At 47.6% G+C, this 14000-nt stretch overlaps 1 protein-coding gene across 1 annotated transcript in view; it reads left to right on the top strand.

The window, feature by feature from the left end:
- LOC119464599 (diacylglycerol lipase-alpha-like) overlaps positions 1-936 on the top strand; it is a 219523-nt gene extending 218587 nt beyond the window's left edge. The window contains exon 21 of the mRNA XM_049655733.1: positions 4-936. The gene's annotated coding sequence lies outside the window, so the exon portion shown is untranslated. The remainder of the gene's footprint in view (positions 1-3) is intronic.
- The last annotated feature ends 13064 nt before the right edge of the window (positions 937-14000 follow it).

Below are 14000 nucleotides of genomic sequence, written 5' to 3'. Positions count from 1 at the left end.
CAGACTTTCAAGAAACCCACGGCGCAGGACAGTCTCCAGCGTCAGTCGGACGTCGATGGCGCGCTGCAGAAGCGACCGCCATCATCTGGTCTATACATGTCCGAGGGCGACGTGGTCGGCGGTGGTCACCAGGAACGCTTCTTCCCGCCGCGGGAACCGGTCAAGCACGTCACGTTCGACCTCTTCGCCGCCAGCGAGGGCTCTCCACAGAAAGGTTCCTGGACGGGCCATGCCGACATCCGCGAAGCCGGCGGAGCGGCGTTCCTCGTCAGGGACAAGCGTAGAGCGGACGACGAGGATTCCGGGGACAGCATGTACAACTCCGGCGAGTCGTTCCCTCCTCCGGCGTGCCTCGAAGAGAGGAGGTTTCAGCGTCCCGAAGCGGAGCCCTGCGCGGAAGACGAGTCCGCCGAACTTTTCGACGCGTACGGCTTCAACCCTTCCTGTTGCCACAGGGGCTCGCCGCCCCCGCCGCCTCATTCGACGGCGCTGGTGATGACCACTAGTGACTCGGAAGAAGAGGACGAGATGAGCAGTGACTCGGGTGGTGAGGCGACCCTGTTCAACGCCTCAAAGTTGGTGGTCACGTCCAGCCCCGCAAGGACGAAGTGCTTGACGATACCGCAGGCGACCAGGCATGGTACCCGACCACCGCCGATGGAGAGCAGTTTATAGTGCATGTTGGCGGTTCCACATTTTGCGGCGTATTTATTGCGGTAGAGTTTGCGCGTACGTTGTTCATATTGTCCACATGTGTTGAAGGCAGCGATAGAAGGTCGAGGAAACAGTAAGGTACGTCGAAAAGGGTGCTAGTTTACGTCGAGTTGTGTGCGTGTGTGGTCTAGGACTTAAACAGCTGAGCTTCCTTTTGTTCAAAGTGTGTATCTGTGCCGTAGTCACGTTGGACGTGAGATGACTAACGCGATGTCATGCGAATGCTGCGCCGCTTTGACTGCATCACGTGATGTCATGACACTCTGTGGTATCGCATTACGTGGGGAAGTTGTGGTGATAAGGTTGGTGCCGTTTAGATGTCGTCCTTGTCTGTTTGTGGTTTATGTGAATGCGTACTGTTTTGTTCCTAGTTTGATCGTTAGGTCTCAAGAACAATGACGAAGAAAGTGTTACATTTCGCGCAAGTATGGTTAAATTCGGAATGACGAACACGCCCAAGGACAGGAGCATTCTTTCGACGCCTACAGCCAGGCTGCTGTGAGACTCGAGAACAAACGTGCAAAATGTAGGTATATAGTGCTACAGTGTCTGCCTTGGCACCTTTGCGTTCAAAAAATATTCACAACAGTGAACAAAACTTCGGTTTCTCATTGTTAACATCGTAAACGTACCAAACTCCGTGCCGGACAGCCAGGAGTGCTTGGGCACTATTAAAGCTGAGGTTAATACAGGTAGACTTGACAGTATATACTTTGACATCGCTGGCTATCAAAACAGGGGTTCACGAAAAGATGGAGCCTTGAAGTGATAAACAGTGGTATAAAAGGGGGCATCGCAGGCTATAGCCAAATATTTGAAAAGGGGCTGCATCAGGACCGCATAATTGACTATGTGTTTATCTCGACGTATGTGCGGCAATCCAAGACGCATATCATTACTTGCCAGCGCATCATCAAATCAGGAATCGTTGTCTTTAAAACGATGTTGTACTTAACTGTGTCCTAAGTTGTACGCAGCTTTACAGGCTGCATGAAGTCAGTGCTAAACTGTTCCCGCAAACTTCACAATACGAGGGATAGCGTCTGTGAGTTTATTGCCAATGGCTTCCAGTCAAACCTAGTCCAATGACAGCAAATTGTAACTACCGGTCCACTTCTGAGTTCGGTGTTACAGCTCAAATGTTCCCTGCCAAGTGAATTATTTTGCCAAGCGTTGTACCCCACTAGAATCGTGTAGCGGTGCGAGGATTGATGTGCCAACACGTATTATGATGCGAGGCCTATGTGATATAACGTTTCTGCTTTTTATTTCGTTTGCTGCTGCATTCTGTTTTCGTGCTTCTTAGTTGAACCAACGTTCCGCTGAAGCTGTCATACGCTTCCCTAACAGCTGGAAAGCTTTCTCGGGCATTGTTGTAGTTATTTTGCGTTTATCTGTCTTATCGCAACATATAAATGAGCCATTCTGTCTATTAATTTATTGTCGCAGCGCCGTCGTCAAGATGTGAAGAAAGAGGAAGACAGAAAAGGAGAAAAGCATGATTATGTTACATAGCTATGCTCATCATCATGATTATCATCCCATTTTTATGTCTACTGCAAGACGAAGGCCTCGCCCAGTTATCTCTAATTTCCCATCTCTTGCGCTAGCTGATTTCAGCTTGTGCCTACAATTTTCTACTTTTATCACACCACCCATTCTGTTACTGTAATGTCCACGCCTGCCCTAAACATTACAAGGCGTGCTCAGCTCCATTTTTTTTCTCTTAATGTGAACTGGAATATCGACTATCTCCGTTTGCTCTCTGATACACACCGCTCTCTTCCTGTCTCTAAACGTGACGCCTAACATTTTTCTTTCCATCGCTCTTTGCGTGGTCCTTTACTTGTTCTCAAGCTCGTTTGCTAACCTCCAAATTTCTGCCCCATATGTTAGCACGGGTAGAATGCAACGATTGTACACTTTCATTTCGATGACAGTGGTAAGCTCCCAGTCAGGATTTGTGAATGCCTGCCGTATGCACTCCAACCAATTTTAATTCTGTAAATTTCTTGTTCGTGATCAGGGTCCCATGTGAGTGATTGACCTAGATATTCCTACTCCTGCACAGACTCTAGAGGCTGACTGGCGATGAATCGTTGTAGTTATGAATCAGTGAATGAAAGGTATGAATCATGGTATTTATGCTGCGACTACATTTCAGGGAATTACTTTTACTACTGCATGCGTGCAAGCACTTTAAATACTGTAATGAATGCCTCGTTGCAAATAAGCTTTCGCATTAGTGCAAAACGACTCATTTTGATGATTACTTGCACGCAGATGCATAGCGCAGACTACATTCCATTTGTCTGAGGTTGCGGGTTATAACAAGAAATTGCGAACATAGACAGTGTTTGGAATACCTACACGGATGTCGTTCCTAAGCCACGTAACTTCATTCAAGGAACGTTTATGATGTGGGTGACGAGAGCGTGGTTCTGCTTAGCCCGCGATGAGGCGGGTAATGTCGCGAACCGCTCTGATTAGACAGTTGGAGCTTGTGCGTAGACGTATTGCTCTTGGAGGAATGCGGGGTTGCCGGTGACGTAAACGTAAGCGGGCGAGTTCGTGGCGCTACCTGTTGGCGCAGTGTTTAACTAGAGGAGACAGATCTAATATCGCAGATGCCAAGCATATTATAATAATTAATAATTATGGTGTCTTACGTGCCAAAACCACCTTCTAATTACGAGAAACGCCGTAGTGGGGTACTCCGGATTAATTTGCACCACCTGGCGTTGCACCTAAATCTAAGTACACGGGTTTTATGCATTCCGCCCCCATAAGCATATGTTTAGCTGCTGCTGTATTGTGTCGGAAGCGACATGATCGTTACCGTGAAGCTCCCCCTTTTAAGCATGAAATGCGTGTAGCATCCGTTGTCGGCGACTTTCAAGTGACCTTGCTCCAAAGGCCAGAACCGTTATCCGGGCACTCAAACGAGATCATCCGGGCACGCAAACACGAGCATCCGCGCATCGTTGCGAGAACAAAACGAGATCATCCGGGCAACCAGTCAAAAGTTAAGAAAATGCAGTCTCTGGCCCCCCAACCCTTTGTACAGGGCATTACATACGGCAGTTACTTCCCAAACAAGTTACAAAAATATTACTTCCGATTTCTTCGTAATCTCAAGATATCACCCAAGCTGTAACTTCTAGTAGGCTGAAGTTTTATTTGTCATTTACAATAGCGCCATTCAAAAGGCAGATAGAAACGCACATGCTACGCGTCTCCCATATCTGATTTTCTGAAATGGTCATACGAGGTTCTACACAAAGCCCTCGTGATCATGGCACATTGATAAATGCGAGAATATCAGGCGCATCTTTAAAAAAGATATTTTATTATGATGATAACCATGGCACCGGTGTTTGTGCTAATAGGTACCTGACCACGTAACAAGTCGGGATCGTGTTTCCTTGCAATGCTCAAATGTTTAAAGCGTCCTCAATTAAAGCGTCCTCGGACCTTTGTCTACACACTCGAGGCCCACGAAGCTTAACATGACGCGCTAAACGCGCCTATTTTCTCGCCAGGGCGAGGAGAACCATTTTTGTATGTATTACTCACTGACGCTTTTGCTCCTAGCAAAGGACATTTTCTCTATATAAAACAATGTGTAAATTAGTCGTAGTAGTATTCTAGGCCGCTTGGCACCGTGCGGTTCATGTCGAAGTTCAGTAATTCTGCACTTAAGCAACCAGCGCCCTCCTGTGGCCGCGACTTGGAAACAGGCGGGCTTTCGGCTGTTTGCCGAGAGACTAACGTGCCACACGCGTAACGAGGCAGAACTGTCTCGATGAAGTACATTTACAGGCCAAGGCGCACATCACGAAATCGTTCTATTTCGACATTAATCCACGTGTTAACCGATGCGAAAAAAAAAAGTGAACTACTATCTCTTACAGTCGAAAAGCCCATGCGAACTGCGTACGAAGTTCTAAACACAGTGGTCTAAGGATGCTGTTTTTTTTTTTCATTTTATTGCTAAAATTATTCAAGAAAGAAAAATAAAATGGCCTCCGTGAATTTGAAAGTTACCGTATTAAGATAGAATCTTGGGATTCCAGCTCTTTGTAACAACGTGCGTTGAAGCTACCTGAAGATTACTTTTAAATGGATGTTTTCATAACGGACAAAATATAGTGGAATAGATGTCAACCGGCTCACAAGTCAACGTCCTCGCTCGGGCTGTGGCTTAGGTGTATCGACGAGTGAACGTCATAATTTCCGATGAGTATTCATTCGCTGCATAGGTTCCAGCGTGCAGCAGCGATGTTCGTCTTTCCGATGGATTGCCTGTAGTGGGAAACTTCAATGTTTCGTGTCACTGTGGAGATTTTGAGTTTGAAATATCGTGGTGGGTGTCGTGCCGGGACGGTGCGGGCAAACTCAACTCTGATGTCCCGAATTTCTGAGCACGTGCCACGCAACGAGATAGTATACATTCCTCAAGAGCAGCGCCTGTGCAGAGTGTACGGGATTTGTTGATGACGAAAAAGCTTTGCGATGCTAAGCATCTCATTGCGTAGATTGACTAAATCTACCTACTCAAACTTTGGCGTGCAGCCGCCTTTCTTCTCGGAAGTTATGCTGCCAGAAAGAGCCGTGAGCTTACGACGGCTGATGAAATGTACAAAACGAAGACCCCGTTTACTCTTTGTCCTCCTGCGTGAAAGTTGATTCCAGAATGTGTAGATATCCAGCGTATTCAGCTAGACGTCTTTCTTTGAGCTTTAAATGTGAATGTACAGTGTTTTCTCACCGTTCAAATTCAGAAGGACACTTAGGTGGATGCAGTTAAGCTGCAGTGGTCGATACGGCCGGCAGATTTTGTTTAGAGGTCAGTCTTAACCGTCTCCGGACGCTTCGTAAACATGGAGAGGTGCAAGAACGGATGCCGAGTGTTGGCACCAAGAAGCCTTCTTGGCTGTGTCCCAATTCTAATCTTTCCCACCGGGCCTCCGTGATGTTGGCGGCATCTAGTGGAGGCTACGTCTAGTAGAGGCTACGTATTCGTTTATTTAATACAATATAGGCGCATTTTTCGGAAGTATACAACTTGACCTCTTCCTTCAGGAAAATGACGCAACTGCACTAAAAGTTCTGCGAAAATCATCACACCTCCACTAAGTGAAGGGTGTTGCGCCTCGGTCATGAAAACCAGAAGTTAGACCTCGATTCTCTCTGTTAAGTAGTTATTCGGTATCAAACAGCTGCACGGAAAGTTGTGAGAAGGACCAGTCTAGGCTTATCTAGTATTTCTGTAAAGTGTACGTTCAATTACCCGAAAGTACCTTGTCCGCATCCTGTGGTGTTATTTTATGCAGCGCCACAGCCGAAACGGTTTCCGGATGACCCATTTCTGAGGAACAGTATACAGAGGATCTTTGTTCATTCACATTCCGATGGCACGCCGATGAAAAGTCCCGAAACTTGTGTATGTTTGACCAGTGGAAACCTTATTGCTTGCATATTTTGTTCCTTTGCAGCTGCTTTTCGATAAATGAAAACTCTCGATCGAAGCATAAAAATGGCCTCGGACACCAAATCCGGCTAACCTGCCAGAGTGCTCCGGAACTATCTCACTGGTTGTTCCAACTGGAAAAGATGAATTGTTGGCTTAGGAGGTACTGACTCGAGGACAGCTTTCGCTCTTTTAACTGGCATAAACGACGCCACTAAAGACGTAATTGAGTGACGTTGCATCCTTAACTATGTTTTCCCAGATTTTGGCAATGTCAGCTAAATAGCATTAGGCCTCAGCACTTGGAGCCCCCCGGCGGCACACAATTTTATCAATGCATCCTTGATAGTAAGCCTGCGCGCTCATACGTGTGACGTCATACAAGCAAGTCGGCGCTTCCACTGCAAATCATGTTTGGGAACACATCTAGATCACCTGACTACGGGGCATTCGCGTATGAAGGTGTATTTGATACTTACTGACGTCACCGCTCAAAGCGCGTATTCCCATAGATGCTTAAGCTGTCTTGAATGAACGGGCGTTTCTACTGCATAGCATGGTATGACGCATGCTTGTCGCAATCTGCAATCTTTCGTGCGGGATGCTGGCCCGCTTGTGTGACGTCACTACTAAGACAGCAAATAAGTCGTAAACTGCGCTGACTTGTATCTTTCTTACTGCGCAAAAATTATGCAAATGTTTTGGTGTCTTTCTTCTACTTGTTAATGCAGTAAATTTTTCCTTAGGTTGTCAAAATTAAGTCACCTCCGCCATTTGTAGCCACAAACCGTGACGTCAGGCAAGCAGCTTTCAACACTCAAATATGACTTCGACACCTCTGGAAAACAAATGTCTGGTTTTGTGAAACAGACCAGACCAGAACGTAACCATTTAGCTCATTGATATATAGCATCTAACATTTCAATCGCTGCTTTAGTTGTTTTATATGGTGGTCACATCTCCAGCCTTTGATCGTACCAAATTTAGACTACTACTAAACTACTACTACTCATTTTTCTGCAAGAGATCAATCGTTCCAACTGATTATTCAGGGAGTTTATGTACGAAAGCGCAGGTTCTTGTTTATTAAGACGACAAACTCAGGAGCGAAGCAAATCGAGGACATGGTGTTGACTTTGCGTCGCTAGAAGACCAAATGCTCTAGGGGATCGTATGGTGAGCACCGCCAGCTAGTCGACTTGTTTAAAGAAGGAGCAAATACTTTTTGTACAGTCTCGATATATGTGTGACGGCGATTCTTTACGTCTCATGCATGTAACGGCTCGAGGTATGGTATAAAATCCACTTGGGACTCCTAGAAGATCAAGGTTTTTACATAAGTGTCGTTATATCCTATCTGTAGCGCGACTCGAGCTGTTCAGCTTGAGTGCAGGATTCGTCAAAGCTTTTGCTTCTTGCAGTCGCTCGGCTGCTGCGATCAATAAAAAAAGATTATCTAACAAATGTTCATCTCTTTCTTCTTGGCGGAGAATCCTTGGCTTCGATGTTTTTCAACACCGTCTTGCTCGAAACAAGCGTCGAAGGGGGATGCTTGTCTGGAAGAGGGCAATATATGTAAGGGTGGCCGGAACAGGAGAGGAATGAAATGGCTCTTGTATAAATAGCGTTTCGTGAGCATGTAAAAGCAGCAAATAAAGCTCTGGCCTCCTTGAATCCCTTGGGTTCAGCGATACGAGGGGAAAGTAAACATGCGAAACAAGCGAAACATGTCCGCAATAGAGATTGGTAAGAGGCGATTGGAAGTTTGATGGCACAAAAACACAGAGTTTACAAACAACGGAGGCGTGCAAAAATAAAGTTCCCAATAGTGGTTCAGAAATTCTGATGCTGAGAATTCTGTGGGTCTTACTTTAAATATACGTAGGATAATAGGCAAAATTATATATAACAAGAGCTTGGTGGCGCTACCCACCGGCCTGTTTCAAGAGGGACGCTCATAGCATCCCTCCATCCAGTGTCTCTCGAGTGACGCGGAAGGGAACAGACGTGCCGATTGGAAGCGTTTTCTCAGCGTAGCAGGAGAAGCGCGCCAAAGCGATTGTTTTTTTTTTCGCTGATTTGGTTGTTAGAAGTGTTAGGTAAAACGAGCAATCAATATACATTGTTCATGTATTTGAATTTCTTGACCTTTTTGGTTAAAAATAAGCAAGTAACGAATAATTGTATTTTTTTTTCTACAAGTAGGGTTACTTTTGTACTACGCTTGTTAGTACAAGAGGATGGTTGGTACTAGGAGGACCCCACGCGTGCGTTGTTTTGAGTGCGAGCCTTCCGACGCCTTAGAAGAAATGCGGTGTGAGCCAGTACGCGAAGCAAACTGGGCAGTTTTTATCTTTAGGATGTGTGTGCTAGGGTCGCGACTAGGACATCGCAACCCTAGGTGCAGCATTTCAAGGGAAGGAGGAGGAATAGCGTCGAGTTGTTTTTGTTGGGGATTCAAATATACGGAAAGTGGAACCAGTGATAACAGAGAGGGTAGGTGCAGGCGAGCGAGTCCACTTGAGCGTGCTTCTGAGAAAACAAATTAGGGAGGTGATAGCGAAAGCCAAGGAACACATCTTGGATACATTGGAGGAGAGGCGCCTAGTGGTGATAATGGGCGAAGTGATTGCACGTACAACAAGAACGCGGGACAGGCATCGCGAAGCAAATAGCCAAAGGGGTCACCGACCTGGGGAATGTTTCAAATGAAGTTCAAATCGCAGTGTGTACGGTGCCGGAGGTTGAAAGGCATGGGTATGCAATTGAAAGGACAGTGCTTGCTGTAAATAGGGAAATTTGGACGCTAGCTGAGGCAATGAATGTTAAGGTCTCCGACATCAACCGAGAAGTGCACCGAGCAGGCCGCGCAGGATGCTTTTGTGCATGACGGGATTCATTTTAGTGATAGTGTAGCAACACCGGTTGGACGCCGAGCAGTAACTTTCTTTAGGCGGGACCCCAGGTAATCGCGAAGGAAGATTTAGTATTGAATGTAACGACAGACCCGCAAGGGGCAGAATTATACCAAAGGAGTTAAGGAAAGACGCACAAAGGTTAAGAATAGAGACGGCAAAATTTGTTAGATAAACATGCAAGGTGGTCGCAAGCAGGAGCAATGGCGGGAAATTGAAACGCAGCTGAATGACAAAGCTATTACCGTGTACGCATTGACTGAAACGCATCTACGAGATTTGGAGCAGCAGCCTGTCATTGACAGTTTTGCATGGGAAGGGTGCAACAGAATAACCGGGTCAAGAAAAGGCGCAGGCGTAGGCAAGCTAATTAGGCAAGTTATGAGCTGGCAAAGGGTAAAACGCATTTAAGGATTAGCGGCACGTACGAAGGCAAAAAGACGTGGCTTGAAGTAGCTTATGTATGGACAGGTAGTGATAGCATAAATAAAAAATTCAGAGCCTTTCCCCTGTCTAGAAAATGGTGGTAAGCGAAGCTTACGGCAAGACGACGCTGTCGCAGCCGTTCCGCTTCGTTTGCCCTAAACTCAGGGTCGGCGGCTCTTGGCTGACGTTTGGCCTCAACATCGCGCTCCCGCAACACGGGGTCCGCGGCTCTTCACTGGCGTTTCGCCTGGGCTTCGGAAGCCCTCACGCTAGAATCGGCACGCTCGCGTCGAGCCCTCTCCTGAGTGAGTTCGCGGTACCGTTGCTCAAACGCAGCCTGTTCTTAGGCGGAACGCTCCACGCGCTGCCTTCCCACCACGTGCGGCCTTCTCAGCCGAAACTGATCGCAAGCAAGGAAGCCCGCTGGAGTGCGCGCCAACCCCCTTTCCTTCCCTTTCCCTCCCCGCGACACACCAAACGACCCTGATTGCTCGCGCGCGTCACGTTATCCGGCTCAGCTTTCCCCGCACCTGCTCTAGCAGCCGGGTTTCCTTTCTTGTATTTCCGTCTTTCATGCTTTATTTTCTTCTTTCTTTCTTTCTCTCTTGTCCCTGGCTCATACCCGCATATCCAATGCGGGTATGCGCCAAACGTGATTCCTTTCTTTGTCCCTTTCTTTCATTCTTCCTTGTCCCTGGCTTATACCCGCATATCCAATGCGGCTAAGCGCCACACGTGATCTTATTGTTGTTAATCGTGACGTAACTGACGAGAATGTGATTTTATTGATGTCAGGAGCTATCAGTCATGTTATTCATACATTCGCACCCTTCCATGCCAATTTTGGTATATACCAAGTGAACGAGACGCGAGTTTTCAACAGGTTTTCGAAAGGGTTTTAGCGTGACAGCACCACTACCACCGCCTCCACCGAAACTTAGGAGGCACTACAAGACGCCGCAGTTTCGCCTGCAAGGCGAAGCATCGATTGCGACAGAAAATTAGTGGATAACCGTACAAAGTAATGACAGTAGTTTTATCGGCTGTATTAACATGTAAACATCGGCATACTAACTAAATGAACAAGCATGGTGTCACGCGCCCACAAGCAAACATGAGCACATTCCACTCCATGACAACGGCGAACTCGCTGTCAAAATGCTGGTGTAAGGAAGTGCGGCAGCAGCAGCGAGCGAATTGACCATCGCGCTCCGTCTCGCATCAACGCAAACTAAGCCGCGAAAACACAGCGCACGGCGGACTCCGTCTCTGACGCAGATGACTTAGAAGATACAGTTGCCCGGGCGGGCGCGCGTGGCCGTCCGAAGTAGAACGCCCCGCCCCCCCAACCCCCCCCCCCTTCCACCGGAGCCTTGCAGCCCGGCCGAGCACGCGCACCCGGGCCGCCTGGAGTAGAACGCCCCCCCCCCCCCCTTCCCCCTTCCTACCCTCACTCCGGAGCTTTCCGCACGATGGAGGTGGGAGTGCTTTGTTCCCGCTTTCGCCTTGCGTGCACGTGCGCGAGATTCAGCCGGGATCACCGGCCCCCCCTCGCACGCTTTCACTCGCACATACAGCATACGGGGCGCGGCGATGCTTTTATTTCCCTTAGACTTTATACGGAAGCTCACGGCGACGGCATACATGCGCCTGGAGTGTCCATATAATTGCTATCGCAATATTAAAGAATTGATTGATTGCAATGGAAGCGTCAAGAAATCGGGCCAGGTGATATCAGTGTGAGATATTAATGCGCAAGTGGAGGACTGTATATAGTGCTGACGACGGTTGTCTAGTGCTGGATCTGTGCAATGAACAGAACGTTATAGTAGTTAACAGGGAGAAAAATGTCGCAGTTTCGCCCGAAAGGCGAAGCATCGATTGCGATAGCAAATTAGTAGAGAGCTATTCGGAGTAGGGATACTAGTTTTATCGGCTGCATAAACTTGGACGCATTCGCTTACTAACTGAATTAACAATCGTGGTGTCAGCGCGCCCAAGCAAACATGAATAGATCACACTCAATGACCGCCGCCAACGACTGTCAAAACGCTGGCAGCAAGCGCAGGTTCGCGCGGTCTATCGCTTCAACGGAAACTGAGTGGCGAATGCACAGCACATACAAAGGTCAGATCCGTGTGGAGATAAGAGACGGTGCAGGCGACCGGCACCGCCGGGCAAAAGGCAGAGGAGAAGCTGCCCCCCCCCCCTACCCCCTCTTCCCGTTTCTTGCTTTCGCGTAGGAGATTGAGTGGCAAGATACGCCTTTGGTGCCGCAGCACAGCGCTGCCCCGCCTCCCTCCCTCCCATACCCCCACGGCCTTTCGCACGACGGTCGCGTTTGCTTTCCACCGTGCGTTCGCTCACCGTGATAGCGCACGGGGGAGTTCGCCCTCCGTGATAGCGCGCGTCCCCCGCGCGCTTTCGCTCGCGCATACGGCGCGCGGCGACGATTTTATCGCCCTTGGAATCTATACGGAACCTCACGGCGACGCCGACGGCGACGCCGATGGTAGCAATCCGGTTGAAGTGTCCATATAATTGCTATCGCAATAAAAGTGTCATAGACAGGTGACGTGGCAATGCGGAAATAGGCAGTCATGTATGGCTTACGCCTTAGTCACAGAAATGGTTTACGAACGACTAGACATAATAATGATAGATGAATATCGAAAAATATAGGCTGGGCAGCGATCATAAACGTTGAACATTAAAATATTGGAGAGATACTAACGCAAAACACGAACCAATTGCATCAGAATTTCTAAAAATGAATGAAAAGCAAATAACAGAAGTCGCAAAAAACAGAGAAGAAAATGGAGGTGTTTCCTGCAGCAGTCTGGGAATATAAAGAACTGGTAGACGTTATGCAAAGAAGATAGACAAGGCAAAAAGGTTTTTGTCAATTGGAAAGAGGAAACCACTTAAACGGCGGAACAATGAAATAGAGCAAGCTATAGAACAGCGTAAGCAGGCGTCCAGGGACCATAGAGAAGCCAAAAAGTTGGGACTACACGAAGAAGAGGTGCTCCTTAAATGGAACAAACACCGAGAACAGAAAAGGGTGGCGAGTGAGCTCGTGCAAATAAAATTAAATGAACAAGTGAACTTGGTGCATAACATTCGCAAAAGGGACAAAGGCTCACCAAGACGATTGATTCTTGAACCATGTAAGAGCACTCGGAGCACCAAGTAAATATTCGCGTACAGCTAAAACGGATGGAGACGGTAACTTCTTCGAAAGAGACGATGCGTAGCGGTACTTCAGAGACGTTATTAGGAATAACTTGGACACGAAAGAAAACGTAGTTCACACAATAAACAAAAAAGTGAGCGTGTTTCGCCCTGTTTTTGCTGTGCCGCCAGTTGACGGGCACTCAGTCTGCGTCTTAATTTTTTTTTCTGCAGTGTGCGCGACAATTTTCTATTCAATGAACGTGGATAAATAGGCAAAAAATAGAGGACGCCTAAACTTCGCCTAAACTGGAACGCGATAGCGTTATCAGGCCCCGTTCACATCGCATATTTTTTTCTTTATGAATAGGCTTCACTGCAACACAGAATGTGGGGAAAGCTAGCTTACAAAGACCAAGCTTACCCCGATCCTCTTGAAGTCGGCTTCACTTTTAAACACAAATGTATTGCTCGGAAAACATTTTAACGCCGTTAAAGGCCCCGTGTCGCAGAAAATCCGGCGTCGGCTTCGACGTAAGCATCGCCGTCTGTGGCATCCGTGGCTGATAAATTTATCCCGAACCACCCCGACCACACAGGCCCTCCGTGTAGCGAAAGGGGTTCGTGAACAAAAATTGAATTTCGCCAAGCAAGATCCGTCATAAAAATCTGACGCCGACGCCGGATTTTCTGCGACATGGGGCTCTTAACGCTATGGCGTAAAAGGTACCGGGTTAATGGCACAAACGGCGGCCGCTGTTGTACCCGGGAACAAAGCAAGCGCTTTCTTATTTAACCGCTCGTATTTCTGTCGTCTTGGCACTCTAGCTCCTATCTCATGACGCTTCCTCCAGTCGTACAGGAATAGAATAAAATAAAACGTTAGCAGTAAGACTTCCCTTACCCTTCTCAAAAAAGAATGCCGTGCAATTGTGAAGGAGGAGGAAGAATAAACATTTACTGATGAAAAAAAAGGCAGGGAGCGGTTCAGGGTGGGTCCCTAGTCCAAGACTCCGGTGGCCACCGTGGCCCGCCCAGCTTGATCCAGGAGGCCCTTCTGGGCCTCGAGGTCAACAAGAATGAGGATGGCCTCCCAGAGCTCCCTTAGGAAGGTGAATACCAAAGGTGAAATAATAATTTGAGGTCTTTTGGCGCACTTCTATGTTACGTGAGGCAATGAAGGCCAGGACCCGCACGAAGGGCAAGAGTTATCATAGAAGGTTGGTTTTATTTTGTGGTATCTACCTAAAGATGGGTAGGTATGCGTCTGTATTCTTCTATATTTCTGTGCCTCCTCC

This window comes from Dermacentor silvarum, chromosome 9, assembly GCF_013339745.2.
Source record: "Dermacentor silvarum isolate Dsil-2018 chromosome 9, BIME_Dsil_1.4, whole genome shotgun sequence".
In the NCBI taxonomy this organism is placed as follows: domain Eukaryota; kingdom Metazoa; phylum Arthropoda; class Arachnida; order Ixodida; family Ixodidae; genus Dermacentor; species Dermacentor silvarum.
This window is presented reverse-complemented; position numbering and strand designations above follow the sequence as displayed.